The 15,530-nt window shown below is 40.0% G+C and overlaps 1 protein-coding gene across 1 annotated transcript in view; it reads right to left on the bottom strand.

The window, feature by feature from the left end:
- ZBTB20 (zinc finger and BTB domain containing 20) overlaps nucleotides 1-15,530 on the bottom strand; it is a 449,829-nt gene that overhangs the window by 103,812 nt on the left and 330,487 nt on the right. The window contains exon 7 of the transcript XR_552321.2: nucleotides 14,823-14,878. The gene's annotated coding sequence lies outside the window, so the exon portion shown is untranslated. The remainder of the gene's footprint in view (nucleotides 1-14,822; nucleotides 14,879-15,530) is intronic.

The following is a 15,530-nucleotide window of genomic DNA, read 5'->3' as shown; positions in this document are numbered from 1 at the left end:
AGAAGTCCAGGGAAAGCTGAGTCATTAACAATCACTAAGTAATTGCAAATCCTTGGGCAGAAAGTCTTGGAGAATGCCTTAATGTTAGATACTATGGATAACTGAGGCAGAAGAGGCCCAGAGCTCACGCCATAAGAAGTTTCGGGGTTCATCATATTGGAACCAAAAGGATATGAAGTCAGTTTTGCACAGAGCAGCAGCATCTGGGAGCCATGAGGATGAATTATGCTCCACTTTCAGGGGAGAGAGAAGGGCTTCAGGCTGCTCCCTCCCAGGCCATTTCTCATTCACAGTGAGAAGGGCAGGCTGCTTCTACTCTGCTGGAAACAGGGGCACCACACAGATATTGTTTTCCAAAAGGAAACGCAAGAGTAAGAAGAAGAGGTGGATGGAAAAGGGATGAAGGAAGGACATATTTTCAGTTTTCAAAAAACTTTCAGAAGTGGCAAGATTACTTTCCAGAAAAGGAGAATACGGGAGATACGTAAAGTAAATGGGCAGCTCAAATGTCCTATTTAAGTTCAACCAATCATATTATTAAGGGTCAGGAATGCTCGGTTTGGGTTAAAGAAGTGTACAATTGGCCAGCTGCACTAAATATGGCCTTTACCTTCCTGCAGTGCTTAGGTGGGGACAGACCGAAATCAGGGCACTGGAGGTAACTTCTGATACAGAGCAGAGAAACTTGTCCTCCCTCTCATCGTTGTTACAAGGTCTGAAAGGCTGCAGACAGAGCACTCCTCATCGGAGAAGCCACAGTGTACATTATGGAAATAGACTGGAAGCACAGTTAAAGGTTAGCATGTCTTTTTCCCTCCAGCTGCCATTGATATGAATGAAGCCCATTCTTGCACTGGCAAAGGGAAAGAAAAGATGAGTTAATGTCACCCTCCCTTCTCTAAATTCTCAGATTTGATGACTAACAGGCTACCATATTTCACTAGGAAAAAGCCTGGTTTTTACTTAAAAGCCCCAAAAAGTATACAGAGAAAGTAATCTTCAAGGTCAGAGGGTTGTTTTGACATTTAAGAAATACTAAAAAAGAATTTGGCTTTTAAATTTGTAAGCCAGAACTACTTCCAGGCCTGAGAGACAATTTGCCAAACTTCTAGCTGACCCCAGGCTCTTCAGAATAAGCTAGAATTATCAGATATATTGTGCTGTCTAGGTGCACACCTCTGATTTTAAAACAAAATTTTGATCAGCCTTAAAAGAACACAGTTTCTGAGACCTTTCATAGAAATAACATGCAGCCCTTGACACAATAACTGAAGAGGCTTTCTTTAATAACCGCTTTGGTGGAGTTTTTTGCTTACTGTTGGAGAATTCAATTGCTTAATATACACTAATAAAAAAAATAAGGGAAATAGAAACATTTCAGCACACAGAAACCAAAAACCTCCTTTTATTTTACACCAAGCCTTTGATCCTCCCACCAATCCTGTTGCAATACAAACCAATTTCATTTAATGTTACATCTGACGAGCCAGACTTTTGTGAGATTGCAAAACTCTGCTAAATCACTGGGCAAACTGTAAATGGGCTGAGGGGAAGGTTCAGAAATTCACAAATAGCATGTACATGCAGGTGGACCACGCAAACATAGGTAGCACAACCTTGCTGTGCCAGCTCAACAAAACTTTGTGCATATATAGTATCAAAGGGTCATACTGCTGCTTAAGATGTGCCAGAGATTGCAGTGCTTCTCCTTGCAGCCTCTTTCTCTCACAACCCATCCTGCCTACCTCCCTGGCTCCACTTGTGCAAAGTGGGCTGTAAAATAGTCATGTTATTTTAAATAGAGGGGCTGTACTTTCTGCTTTGCCTCTCACACCAAAACAGCCAAACCAATTTCGCTGTTTCAATTAGGCAAGAGAAATGAAACTTTTGTGTTTTCTCCATACTTTTTTTTCAGTGACAAAGTCAGAAAACTTTCAGCCAAAAGGAGCAACACTTTAAGATGCAGTCCTGCAAAGGCAGCTGAGCTGAAGAACAAGAACCTGATGGAGCGGAGTGGGAGCAAAGAGGATGCTGCAGTTTCTGCTGCTTCCTAAATGCATCCCATATGCACCCATGCTATTTAAATGTTGCCAATTCTTATATGGACTATAATGGGAAATACTTTCTAAGACTGTTTATGGGATTTGTTTCTTCTACCCCTTTCAATCACAGCTGAAGTTATCACAGTAATCTTCTGTTAGTTGGTTTTGGTTTTGGGTTTTTTGTAAGTTCTGTTCATAATAGCAGAAAAGCAGAGAATTTGTCAGCCTGCAACTCTGTTATATCAAACTGATCTGAGCATTACAGGATGTAACTTCTTCTCTGGGAAAGGATTTATCTTTAACAGAATACCCAACTTGCTGACTTCTGCCTTTCAGTAGTTCTTCTCTTTTCTCCACCCAGTCATCTCAGCATATCATTCTCTAGCCAACAAATACTTAAAATTCATACAATCTGAAAGATGACTCAGAAAGCAAGAACTGATGAGTTCTGACAAAAAGATCCATGAACCTGGCACTTCCTGGTGCATAGGATATTCACATACAAGAAGGAGAGATATGCATAACACCACTGCTCAGCGTTTGAATTTTTTTAGGCACATGACTCGCAAAACACTTCAACATAATAATGGAGAAGTTTTGGATCAGATAATTATTTGTGAAGCTGAGGAAGTGATACTGTTAGCAAAATGAGAAGAGTGTAATTTCCTTCTAATGCCCAGTTAAAGGCTAGCTTAGGCTGTGATTCTGGTTTTGGCAGGAGTACGTGGACAGCTTCTTGTGAGAACCACTGCAACACTACACAGCTCAAAGTGGAAATGATAAAGGGAAAACAAAACTGAGGCCCTTCATGAGTAAAATGGTCAATACACAGGGCACACAGCCAAAACTTTTGAAAAGCTGAGAAACGACTGATGACACCTGCTTTTACCGAAGGAACCTGTGGAGTTAGGTGCTCCTACCTGGCTAAATTCATGTTTTTCCTAATGTAAATCCATAGTTTAGGTGCAGAGATTAAATCTAACCAAATCTAGGGCTACTGCAAATGTGCCTGCAAAGATTGCAATGTCTCCTGATTACCATTTCTCGAGGATCTCAGATCAAATGTGTTGAGAAAATGAAATTATATCCCACTGAAAATATCAACACCAAATTCTTAATCTGAGGTTGCTACTGGAAATCCACATAATGCACAAGGCAGCACTGAATCTTTGCTCCCAGAATTGGTGATTCTTCCAAGTTAAAAAAGTGAAAGCCATAAAAGCCGGTTTAATTGGGAAAGTAAGACAATGACTCTGAACATTGACAAGGAGTGGGCTTGTTAGGTTAGAAAAGCATCTCTACAAAACCTCTGCTAATATCTGAACTTCAAGAAGAATGGAATTCTGGTGAGCTAGGTCATAGTTGACACCATGAAGATGAAATTGAGGTGCAACAACAGGACATCAAGTGATTTCCCCAGCATCAAGAGGGAGTTTTACAGCTGGGGTTAAAGTGAAAAATTCATGTTTTCGGTCCTGTTAGAAAACTACAAGCTCATATTGCTTTTACTACAAACAGATTTCCCTTCACCATACTGTACTTTTCTTCGTACTGACTGCTCAGTGTGACCATCCAAAACCACTCCTATTTGTGTTATTTTTCACACACACCACCCTGAAAAAAAATTCAGTATGAAAGTAGAGCAGTTTCCTCCAATACAGTTCAACATCCAAACTAAGCAGCAGTAAAATCATATTTATTCAGTGACTGAGGTTTCGAACAGTGAAGTGATTGTTAGAGAGTTATAGACTGGACCATGCACTGAAAAAGACCCCAGAAGAGGCTTCTAGTGACAGCTCTCTCACCTTGACAGTCCTCGAGAGCACAGAGGGAGAAGGAGGAGTGTATGCACGCTTGAACTGGGGATGCTATCTGAATACAGTCAAGCTTCATGATCACAGTAGCCAGAATTTGGCAGACTTTACCTTTGGGAATGAAGTGTGGGGACAGAAAGAAGGGAGCCAGGTACCTGAGCCCAGCCCATGCGTGTTCACCTACAAGCTGGGTGTGCCTGAAATGGGAGTCAGAGGGACAGAGAAGCCAGGAGCTCCCTGATGCCAAATGTGCTCCCACACTGCCAAGCTGAGCAATCTGAAGGCACGGGTGCTAAATGTGGTCTTCTCTTTCTGTGCAGGCTCTGGCAAACACTCTACCTTTCTCTATGTCTTTGTTTTCCTGTTTGAATATGTGGTATTCCAATGAAATATAAATATTAATATTTGATTAGCGCTCAGCTACAAAGCTTAGCTCCTTAAAGTCTAGTACAGATCTTTGAAATCCTTGAAAAACTATATAAATATGAATCCTTTTATTTTTATAGCATTACATTAACGACTGTACAGTGGAAGTTGATGAATTAAATCATCTCTGTCTATATTTGCTCATACCTTTGTGAAACTGTTACCTTTTCAGCTGCTATTTCTCATGCCTCGTCTCAATCCAGAAATGACATTTTTGGTAAAGTTTTGCAAAAACTCATTCAGCTGCTTTTGAGTCATCCAAGTATGTAAAAAACAGTTTCCAGCTGTTAAGTTTTCCATAAGCCTTTTTTTTCTCAAACATGCTTGTATAATTATAACACAGCTTTGTTTTAAAACATCAAACTTGACACGTACATAGTCCTGAAAGGGAAGTAGCAGCACTGACATGTTTGAAGCCATTTTGTTTTGAAATAACAAGTTTTTTACCATATTAAAATATCTTTATTTTCTTAAATATTCTTCCAGACACTGAGCTTTTCTAACTGTAGACAGTGAATTGTGTAAATGACCAGTAAAAAAAGAGTATATAAAAAAGATACTATTCTTGTAATCTGTGACTGAGCTGTAGCAGGAGGACTAGGGGACAGTTTCAATTATTGCATATTTGCACTTTGGTATAGAACGGCATCAAATCAGACTGGAGGTGTTTCCTCACTTATATTCTGCCTAGACAGACCTGATACCAAGCAGTGAAGAATCAGCCATTTCACAGAATCACAGACTGGGTGGGTTGGAAGGGGCCACAGTGGGTCATCTGGTCCAACCTCCCTGCTCAAGCAGGGTCATTCCAGAGCCCATTGCACAGGATGGTGTCCAGACAGGTCTGGAATATCTCCAGTGAGGGAGACACCACAACTTCTCTGGGCAACCTGTTCCAGTGCACGGTCACCTGCACAGTAAAGAAGCTCTTCCTCACATTCAGGTGGAACTTCCTGTGCATCAGTTTGTGCCTCTTCTCCTATTGCTTGGCACCACTGAGCAGAGCCTGGATCCATCCTCCTGACACCCTCCCTCCGGATACTGACAGACATTGGTGAGGTCCTCTCTCAATCGTCTCTTCTTGAGGCTGAACAGGCCCAGCTCCCTCAGCCTTTCCCAGGAGAGATGCTCCAGTCCCTCAGTCATCTTTGTCATTCTCTGCTGGACCTGCTCCAGGAGCTCCATGTCCCTCTTGTACTGAGGAGCCCAGAACTGGACACAACACTGCAGATGTGCCTCATTAGGGCAGAGATACAGGATCCCCTCCCTTGACCTGCTGGCAACGCTCTTTCTGATGCACCCCAGGATACCATTGGCCTTCTTGGCCACAAGGGCACACTGCAGTTCTTACATACCTTTATAAGATTCCCTCTCAGTCATCTCTTCCCAAGGCTGAACAGGCCCAGCTCCCTCAACCTTTCCACATAAGAGGGATGCTTCAGTCCACTAATCATTTTTCAATCCCACTTCATTTAATCTGGAATATTTCAGGTTCTGATGTCTTAGCAAAATAAGTGTTGATTTTGAGAATATTAATGATGGCTGAAACAGCAGCTGTAGTCTGAGGGATTATTGGATTACATGGGTTTCACTCTCAGAACTACTTTTTTATATGACAATATAAAGGCATATGCAGCTTTTGTGCCTTGTATGAACCGCTGGCCTCAGCATGAACTCTTCTGTCATACTAGAGGAATTCTTTCTAAAGATGAAAAAATAAAGTCACTGCATGTGTAGGTTTTTATATGGGGCTCAACTGTGTTGATTTGTACAGACAACAAGAGACTCCATAGCTGTTTCTTATTCAAAGTAAATAGCAGTATCTCCTGCTCCTGCCTTGCCTGGGACATATCCTCCTACCCTGCAGGTGTGAGTCCACAGAAATGTCAGTGACATGACAGTGACTCTGAGGAGACAGCCTGACTCATCTGGAAGCAAAAGATACAACTCTGGCAAATGTGTGTGTGCATGCATACACTCTTCCTTACCTTACACTCTTTGTGCTTCTTTCAGTACACCTATAAATCAGTTGTATGTCCACTACTTGGAGAGGTTTTCTGAATGTGTCTCAAACCACATCAAACATACAAGCGGTGCTCAACAAACAAATGTCACTGGAAAACAATGACAGGGGGAAAACCTCAAGCAGTTCCTCTCCATTGCCCTGTCTTCTCCCTGTACTGTCTGCCTTGGAAAGCTCACAGCCAGGGATCAGTAAGAGACTCTATTGTAAGCAAGTGGCAGAGGCAAGATTGCTCTGGGAACCTTAAATCTAAATTTCCTGAGTTTAGGTAGATTAAAATCTCAGCCGTCACATCCATTAGTGCACTTTTGTGTGCATGGTCCAGGCAAGTGTATTGTTCCTAAAGGAAAAGATACCCTATTGGGTAAATAGGTGTCTGTGCACATTTTGGCAACTCTAAGCTACATCATTCAGTTCTAATCAATGCTACTAGGTTTTGAAACCCACCAATATAACAATGAAGTGGAAAAAGCCATAGAAAAAGTCCAAACAAACTCTTAAGTTATGCTGTATGCTCTACTATTCTGAGTTTCAGTGTTGAGACAAAAGAAGAGTTTGCCATTTGCTAGTTGTTAATAATCAAGAGAAGATCTGCCAGACACACTCTTTGAGGGCTCTGTCTGGACCAGGTAGATGCTGCAATACATTAATTAAGATTTTCATTACTGATACATACATTAAGGTTTTTCTAATGCAAGTGCCCAAGCACTCTAATGTGCAGGTAGATGTCTCTGATTGTATCTCTATCTCCCTTTTGCACATCATTGCAAACATTCACCAGCCAAGGCTCAAAATCAGCTCACCTGCCCTTTGCTATAATGACTATGAAAAATAAAAAATGGTATTTTACTTGTCTGCCAGATGAGAACTTAACTTTTTGCAGTCATGAGAATGAATAGGCTCTTGCAAAGCTGTACTACAGTGTATTGAAACTGATTCTGATCTCACTTACACCTGTTTGATGTCGATGTAACATCAGGAGCTTCAATAGCATGAGAGAAGCAAAAACTGAAGGAAAAAATAATGGAAAAGACATGTAGGTAAATGGAAAATGGGATGAAACAAAACATGAGTTTGCCAAAGGTAGTTTGTAGTAGACTAACCGGATAACTTTCTTTGATAAGATAACTGATTATCCAGACAAAGGAAATGCAGTAAATTCAATTTATCAGTAGAGCATTTGATACAGTATCACAAGGGAAATTATGAGTTTCGATCAAGATTTGCAAAAGGACTGTAAGGTGAGAAACTGCTTACCTGAAGGGAAGATTGAGCAGTGGTGAAGAAAGAATTATTGGGCAAGGTGAAGGCTATATTTCCACAATGGTTTAGTTAAATAAAACAGCTTTTTCTATCTAATAAGATTTGGGTGGAGCAGGTAACATTTCTTTACAAGGCCACTCAAAGGGAGGGGGCATAGATTAGGAAAAAGTGGGGTCATGCTTAACAGCTGTAAAAGGGTCAATCAACATCAATAAATTGCTCATGAACAATATTTGGTTCTCATTCACCTGTAATGTTTCAGTGTTATTTCTATGGTTCTGTTCCTTGGGAATTTCAGAAATGCTACAACTCTCTCAGCCATTTACTTGTACAGTTTAATTAAATATCTAGTTCAGTTTTGTGCTTTTAAAATATTCTTATTCCTAGAACAGGATGCCAATTCATCTACAAAATCTGCTTGCTGAATGCCTTCGAATGCTGGACCCCGCATCTCAAGAAAACGCTGCTGGAATAAGATGTGGAGGAGAAATACTTGGTGAACAGAAGCCCTTACAAAAGCCTTGCTTCTCCCTGAACACATGATGTGCTTTTCTTGATCTAGTCAGACTACAATGCTTTGTGAATTTCTGCTTTAGGAAAAACGGGGCTGCCCACTAGCAGAGTGGCACAAGCCAAGATGGAAGGCAAAGACGTTGCCACAGAAGTCACAGTAGAAAGTATCAATGTGAAATTAATTTGCAGGCTCCACAATAAAAGATCTGCCAAACTGTCTTCAACAAGTTAAGAAAAAGAAGGATTTTTGACAATCTTCCCCGAGGCATGTCTCAGTCCGCAGGTATTTCAATGACTAAAACTGTTACCTTTCCATTAAAGTTCACTGGAAGAGAAGCTCCATTTTTGTTTTAGCCTTCTGTGGCAGAATTTAAGTATTTAATGTCATGACTGAACTATGCTAAGCATGCACAGACATTCACACAAGAAACTTGCCCTAAACCCAAAAATGTAAAAGATTTTTTAAATGCAAAAATTGAAAAATAGTGTCTGAACCTTCATTCTTCAAAGTTGGTTATATGCTGATCACACATAACAGTTCTCCTTCACAACCTCCAGTGCATACTGCAGAGAATCCAGAATGTTACACATTATTTTTTGTCTTTTATGTAAAAGTGGATTTACTGCAAAAAGCGAAAAGCAATTAATCCCTCTACAGACATCCAGGATAAGTGAACATGGACTAATATGAAATTTAAATACACACCCAGATCCAAACGTTGCAAGTGATCCTTGCTTTGGAGTTGGGATTTCAATTTTGTCCCTGAAAAATCAAACTGTTTAGAGTATGCTTAAGAAGCTAAAACAGTAGAAAACAGCATTCAGAAAATGGATACAGCTATTCTATTAAACTTAAAACTTAGTAAGATGGAACGGGAGAGAGCAAGATCTGTTTAAATCCAAAAGCATTTGCTTTTGGTGCTGCGCAAAATCTAGTATTTTGGGCATGCAAACATATGAAATGAAAATATTACCTGGGGGGCTGAATTTGTGAACCATACGCAGCATGATATTATCCAAAATGATGGAAAGCTTCAGCAGTGAACAAGAACTTCAGAGGGAAGAATCATTATTTCTTAATATGCTGTGATCTTTTATGTCTAAGAGTTCCCATTCCCACCAAGAGGTAAAACAGCCTTCATGAAGCACAGCCTGAAGAACAACCACGTGTTTTGACATGTGCACCTCTGTAACGGCACACGAATGAACTACATGGCGGATGATTTGCTTCTTTTTTCAAGTGGGAGTGGTGGAGAGGAAAAGGAGATGGAGGAGATGCTCTTACAAGCTCAATTCTGATTGTGGTGTCTCACACATAGGACATTCAGCATGGACATGGACATGTGGGCAGGCATTTAGACCTCCCTGAGTATTCGTATCTTGGTGCCAGTTCCAATAGACAAATCTATGATGTCTTGATCAAAAGGTGACTTCTGGGAAGCTTCCTCTTTCTGGATGTTGTGTTTTATAATAACCACTCCTCCAGCACAACTTGTTCTTGGTACCATTTTTACCTTATATCTGGTGAATACATCTGATGGAGGCAGATACACAACATGATGCTAAAGCAGGGTGCATCAAAGAGGATTTCTGCATTACGAGAAGGACTCACAATAAAGCTCAGAAAAGAAAAAGACCTTTGGTGATACAGCTGTAGAACAGCAATGTGCTTGCCAAAGCTGGAAGATAATTTACCATAACTACAAAGGGAATATTCTGAAAAACTCTGCCACACTCTGTAGTTGTTACCATTTCGCACAGTGATTTCGACCTAACAAATTGGTCTGTCTTAATATTTTGATGGTTGGTGTTCAAACTGCTGTAGGAAATGCTGCTACTGCTTTGGAAAGGTGGTCTTTTCCATCCAAATATATTAAATTATGCCAGTGTGGGGTAAAAGTGCATTGAACAGCTCAATTTTCTCTCTGTCTCCTTCTTTTTTCTAGTTAAATCTGAAATATTATGCTCCTACAACTGTCTAGTTAAAGTCCATTTTTTTTTTCTGTCGTACTCCATAATATTTCAAAACAAGCTAGCACTCAGTCCATTATATTACACTAAGTAAATGAAAAACAACTCAGAACAAAGAGATTGCGAGTATGCATAATGGCAGAAAGGTGTGACATTTTCAGCTGTCATGCTGGCCAATCTTAAGTTCAATCTCATCCAGCACCAGTGAATATACTGTGGGTATTGCAATTAGAAAGCAGGTTGAACACATGCCTCTATTGTAATCCACACATCAACTTCACAGCCATGTGCAGCCTTCATTACTTGCTAAACAATTTGAATGTCAACACTTAAACTAATGCTTGAATAAAAAACTGGGATCAAATTTTGCCCCTTTTTGTAAGTCTGGCTACGTCTTGGGTTTTCTACATATTGGGTCTATTATTTATGCAGAAGTTTTAAAACAAACCCATGAACTTTGTCAGATTTGTTTTAAATAATGCGGGGTTTTTAATTCATGCACATCTATTGCTTAAGTCTATTTGATGGCCACATCTTCAGATAAAGATTAAAGCTTAAAATTGTGGCACTTGCTCAAGAACATTCATCCCAAGGTGTACTCTCAGTCATACAGTTTCATTTCTATAAACACATCAGGGTAGAATTTCAGCTCTGCTGCCATTTTGAGGCTGTTTCACCATTTCTCTCATTTGCCTCTGCCCATGTTATTTTCTTTTTTGGAACATTCCCTTCCTTCAGGAGACACATAATAGCTGGGGAAAAAACACTCCTTTCCTGTCTCAGTTTGTTTAGGTGACCATCCCCTTCCTAAACCTCCTTCAGAAGCAGATCAACTGATTCTTCTAGATAATATGCATGTCTATTTATTACATTAATTATGGTAATTCTTGAAAAATGCTAACTCTTGAAAGCTGTTGTAAACATAAGGCTTATTACATGTAGACTTTTTTGGCATTTTGCAAATGTTCATTTCTGATTCATGAATACGCTTGACCTGGAGGTTGCTATCCTCTTCTCAAGTAAGGGAGAGCTTCTTAAGAAACCTGAGAAAAGATGCCTCCTCCCTGTTCCTAATGTAGTAATCACTGATGTTGTTCCTCATCTGCAAAATATCACTAAGCACAGAACCAGATAAAGGGATTCAGAGGGTGCTAATCAGTTGCTATTTCATGATAATGGTTCAGAGTGGTAACAGATGAGAGTTTGGTGGTGAACAAGTACCAAAGCAGGGACATATACATAGATAGCAAAGACTATTTGAGCATCATCACGTCTGATAAAGCGAGCAAGTATTCTCAGAAACTGGCTACTGGCAGGTTGGAATACTACAGGGTGTTTTTTGACATACAAATCACTGACCATATGATGGATGGTTCTCATAACTATGATGAGATCAGTAAGATGCCTCTCAGCTTCCCTTAGGTCATCATTACTTGACCAAATATGTCTTCATGAAGCTGGGGAATAAATGGCATTTTTTTGCACTTTTTTCCTTCTTTTCTTTTCTTTTTTTCTTTCTTTTTTTTTTTTTTTTGCCTGTCTTAAACTAGGATGTCAAGTAACAAGAATTAGAATCAGTGCTCAATCTGATAGGAAAGATGCTGGAGCTCAGTACAACCTGGTGACATCAGAAAACTATTTAAACAGAATGGACAGATATCCATGGAATTAGGTTAACATGTCCTGCAACTTCCTTGTATGTGGATGACTCTGGTGCCCTTCTGATTTGCACTTACCAAGGCTAACAGCAGATAACTTTTCAATATTATATGGGTTCCATCTGAACAGAGAGTGCTCTGGAAGTAAAAGAAGTGTTCTGCTGTAGCTATTTATCCTAGTGTAGCTATCTCTCCTACTGTAAAGTACCTTGGTAATGCTGATACTGCTACAGGATGTTGACATTATGATTAAAATGCTCCAGACTGGTTGGAAGACTTCTTCCATGAAAAGAATGATTTTGACAAAGAATACACCTGTGTCTCTCAAAGTCCTGAGGACATTCAACTGGAGCAGAGATTAACTGTATCCCTCTTAAGTGGGAATATAGTTTGGGGGAGAGATCTATGAAATCTTTCCACCTTCAAAACCCTGATGCCATATAATTAGGCAGACGTGTGCGTAACATCGGGAGGAGAATGAAGACTGAATCATCAGCAACTTGTGGGTAGGGATACGAAAAGAGAGCCCAGTGCTGGACACTGAGACAGAAGGCAGAACAAATCAGTTACCTCTAGATCAGAAACATCCTTGACAGGTACCATTAACGGCTTCTAATGTAAAAATGTCCCATTTACACTTTTTCTGTTACCAAAAAGAACCCAGACTATCAATGGCCTGAAGGACCTGCCTATCAGAGAGAAAGGAGAGAGCCAGTACAGAACAAGCAAGACATGCCTGAAATAGAGTAGGGCTCCTATGGAGCTTGCTAATTTAGGAATGCAAGAGCACCAAGAAGGCCCTCTTGGCTGTGGAATAAGCTTGACTTAGAGAAGCGAGAGAGCATGTGATTCTAATCCCACATGTCAAGAAAGAAAGGCAGACAGATGCAAAACAACTAATGCATGGTCACACAGCAGAGCACTGTCGAAGAGGGATTTCAGCTTCAGGTTTACACATGCCTACCTATCATGAAGCCATCTTGCTGTTTCCAACTAAACTGCCTTGCCCTGCAGAGGTAAAACAACGTTAAACTGGTGCCTTTGAATGTCGAAGGCACACGGTGTAGGCCACAGATATAAATGGTTTTGCCGCTGCTGCGGGAAGTGTTAACACAAGCGGTGTTAATGCTTCCTGTCCCTGAGTATCATTAATGCTTTTTATTGATATTATGAAGTTCTGCAACAAAAGTAATAGGATTTGTCAGGGGCCATTATAAACTGCCCCTGCTGGATAAATACATAATACATGATGGCAAGGGTCCGATGGGCCTTTAATCAATTGCCTTTCTGAGTCAAATAAATGTCACATTAGACATAAGCCTTGCTGCATTCTGTGGGTGCCTCTGCTCCCCTCATCTCACAGGCCTGACACTGCCACGGGCAGCTATGGACACGCATAGGCTCCGACTTACTTGTAGCAAATATATCAGAGCAAAACTGGAACAGCATGTTGTAAATTACAGATTTGGGACACCTTATAATGAAAGGCAAAGGAGAAGGGAGAGAAATATGGGGACACCATAGGCATGATAGGTCAGCTCAAATACATCTCCTTGGGAGCTGGCATTGTCATACCACCTTTTGCAGCCACTGGAGCAAATGTCATCGTTCTGCCCACCGGGCGGGGGAGAAGGCACCGTGCCATTTCTTTCAGCACTGCAAAAGTAGTGGGTCAACTTTAAATGTTAAAGCCACATATTTTAGGTCTAGAATGAGGAAAAGAAAGCTTTTTCATTGTTTCAGCAAGCGCGTTGAAACAATTATGAACATCCATTTGCACTTTAGCATGCCTTTAAAGAAATTCCAACAATCAAAACACAACTCGAACATAAATTTACAGATTTGCAGGTTTAATTTGTCTCCCATATATGAAAGAGCTATTTTTCTTACAGTGCTGGTTTTTTTTTTATAATTCCAGGCAGCACTTTAACAGTCATCTACTTTTCTCTCTGAACAGGTAGGAGATAAGAATTTAATTGCAAAGTGGAGATCTAAAGTAACACAAAGTCCAGGTATATTTGGACGTGGAGTTCTAAACCTAAATTTAAAAGCCCTCATTATTTTTGGCATTCACTAAATAGCTTCAGCTTGGACATCCCAAAACAGTGGCTTAAAATACTAGTGGACATTTGGAAAACTTTGGTCTGTCTTTACTTAACTATAGTAAATATTATGAAGTGGTAGTGCTATATTTCCCTTTATATTTCAACAAGAAGAGTCATTGTTTCAAAAGCACTACATTTCACTGCCAATATGTATGAAGGAATCCCAGAAAAATGCGCGTTTTTGTTCCAAATGCGCAAAACCATCATGTGTCAGAACCTGACAAAATTAAAACTCAAATGATAACAAACAAACACTCCCAAAGGCTCCATCCCTTATTCCCCCCAAAAAGAAAAAAACCAAAACTTAAACCAGGAAAACATTAATTCTTCCTGTTCTGGGTCTTGAAAACACAATTATCTGGATAAACATAGCATTTTCTTCAGTTAAAAAGGTCAGCGAATCACCAGTCTACATAGCAGCAGCCAAACTCAAGTGAATGCAACAAGGTGAGAAAAGAACCCTGCATAACATCCTCCAAAGAAACCACTCACAGATTTTTAATCCTGATACTGTTGGATGTCAATGAGAATACAGCCCATTTAATCTTATGAGATAAGGAAAGCAGGTCAGAGAACAGCCAGGACTGGGTAAGGAAGGGTCCCACACCACAGGATCAAACTTCAGCAATGCTAGTTGCCTGTTTTCTGTACTTGTTTTGCACTTGCACAGCATGGAATACTTTATATTTAATTCTGAATTAGAGCACAACAGCATAATGTCCATCAGAACATGTATATCTCCACACATAAACAGAAATCTTCCATATTGTCATCTAGAAACGTACATATAAATTCTAGATCAATCAATCACACAATGTCACTGAACTAAAATGTTGAGTCCCATAAGGTGACACTGCATTAAAATATTGGACTGCATTTGAATAAAAATTCACTATTGAGTCCTGTGGCCATGGGAAGTAACAGAGGCCCCAGGCTGACTTTGATGGAACTTGAAGAAAATGCGCAACTCATATCAATGAAAAGTACAAAATGTTATAAATACTTACACAAGAGACAAGGAAAGGTTCCTTCAGAGAAAGGCCACAAACTGATTGTGAGTGATCTGAGAAGAAAAGACAGAAAGAAAAAAGGAAATAAAATTGATAATAAACACACTGAATGATATCAATGTAACAATATAAAACAAGGATCAAGGAGACTTACAATTGCAATTCCCACAGCAGAGGAAAAAAAATTGTTTTAAATTCACAAACAACATAGATCTTGAAAGTTTTGAAACTATCTGACGCCAGAACTATGTAGCTGAGAAAACTGGTAATGGTTGAGGAGCCTTTCAGTCCTGGGATAATTCCAAACCAGCAGAGACTAAATATCCTCTGGTGGCTGTTCAACAGTCTCCGTGAAATAGGCTTGTGGCTCCTATGGACAAATGCTCTTATCACAAAAACACTGCCAGATTTGAATGGCATCCTTCTTAGCAGTCATGCCAGATGACACAGGACTCTGAAACAGAACTCGTCTTCTTGATCCTGACCTTCACAGAAGAGGGGTTAGGCTTATTATTAGGGCTGAGAATGCTTTCATTACAGCTGATAGCTGCACAGAAAAATTGTGTTGTCTTAGTTCCTTCTGTCAACACAGTATCTCTTGGACTTGATTGATCTGTTACCCTAAGACCCCTAAGAAAAAAATGACTGCATGAAAGTGGAATGGCTAAAGGTTTGCAAACTTCTGGCAGACTACAGGTCTACTAT

This window comes from Corvus brachyrhynchos, unplaced genomic scaffold (genome assembly GCF_000691975.1).
Source record: "Corvus brachyrhynchos isolate BGI_N302 unplaced genomic scaffold, ASM69197v1 scaffold3, whole genome shotgun sequence".
NCBI lineage: Eukaryota > Metazoa > Chordata > Aves > Passeriformes > Corvidae > Corvus > Corvus brachyrhynchos.
The sequence above is the reverse complement of the archived record's forward strand: the minus strand, read 5'-3'. Positions and strand labels throughout refer to the sequence as shown.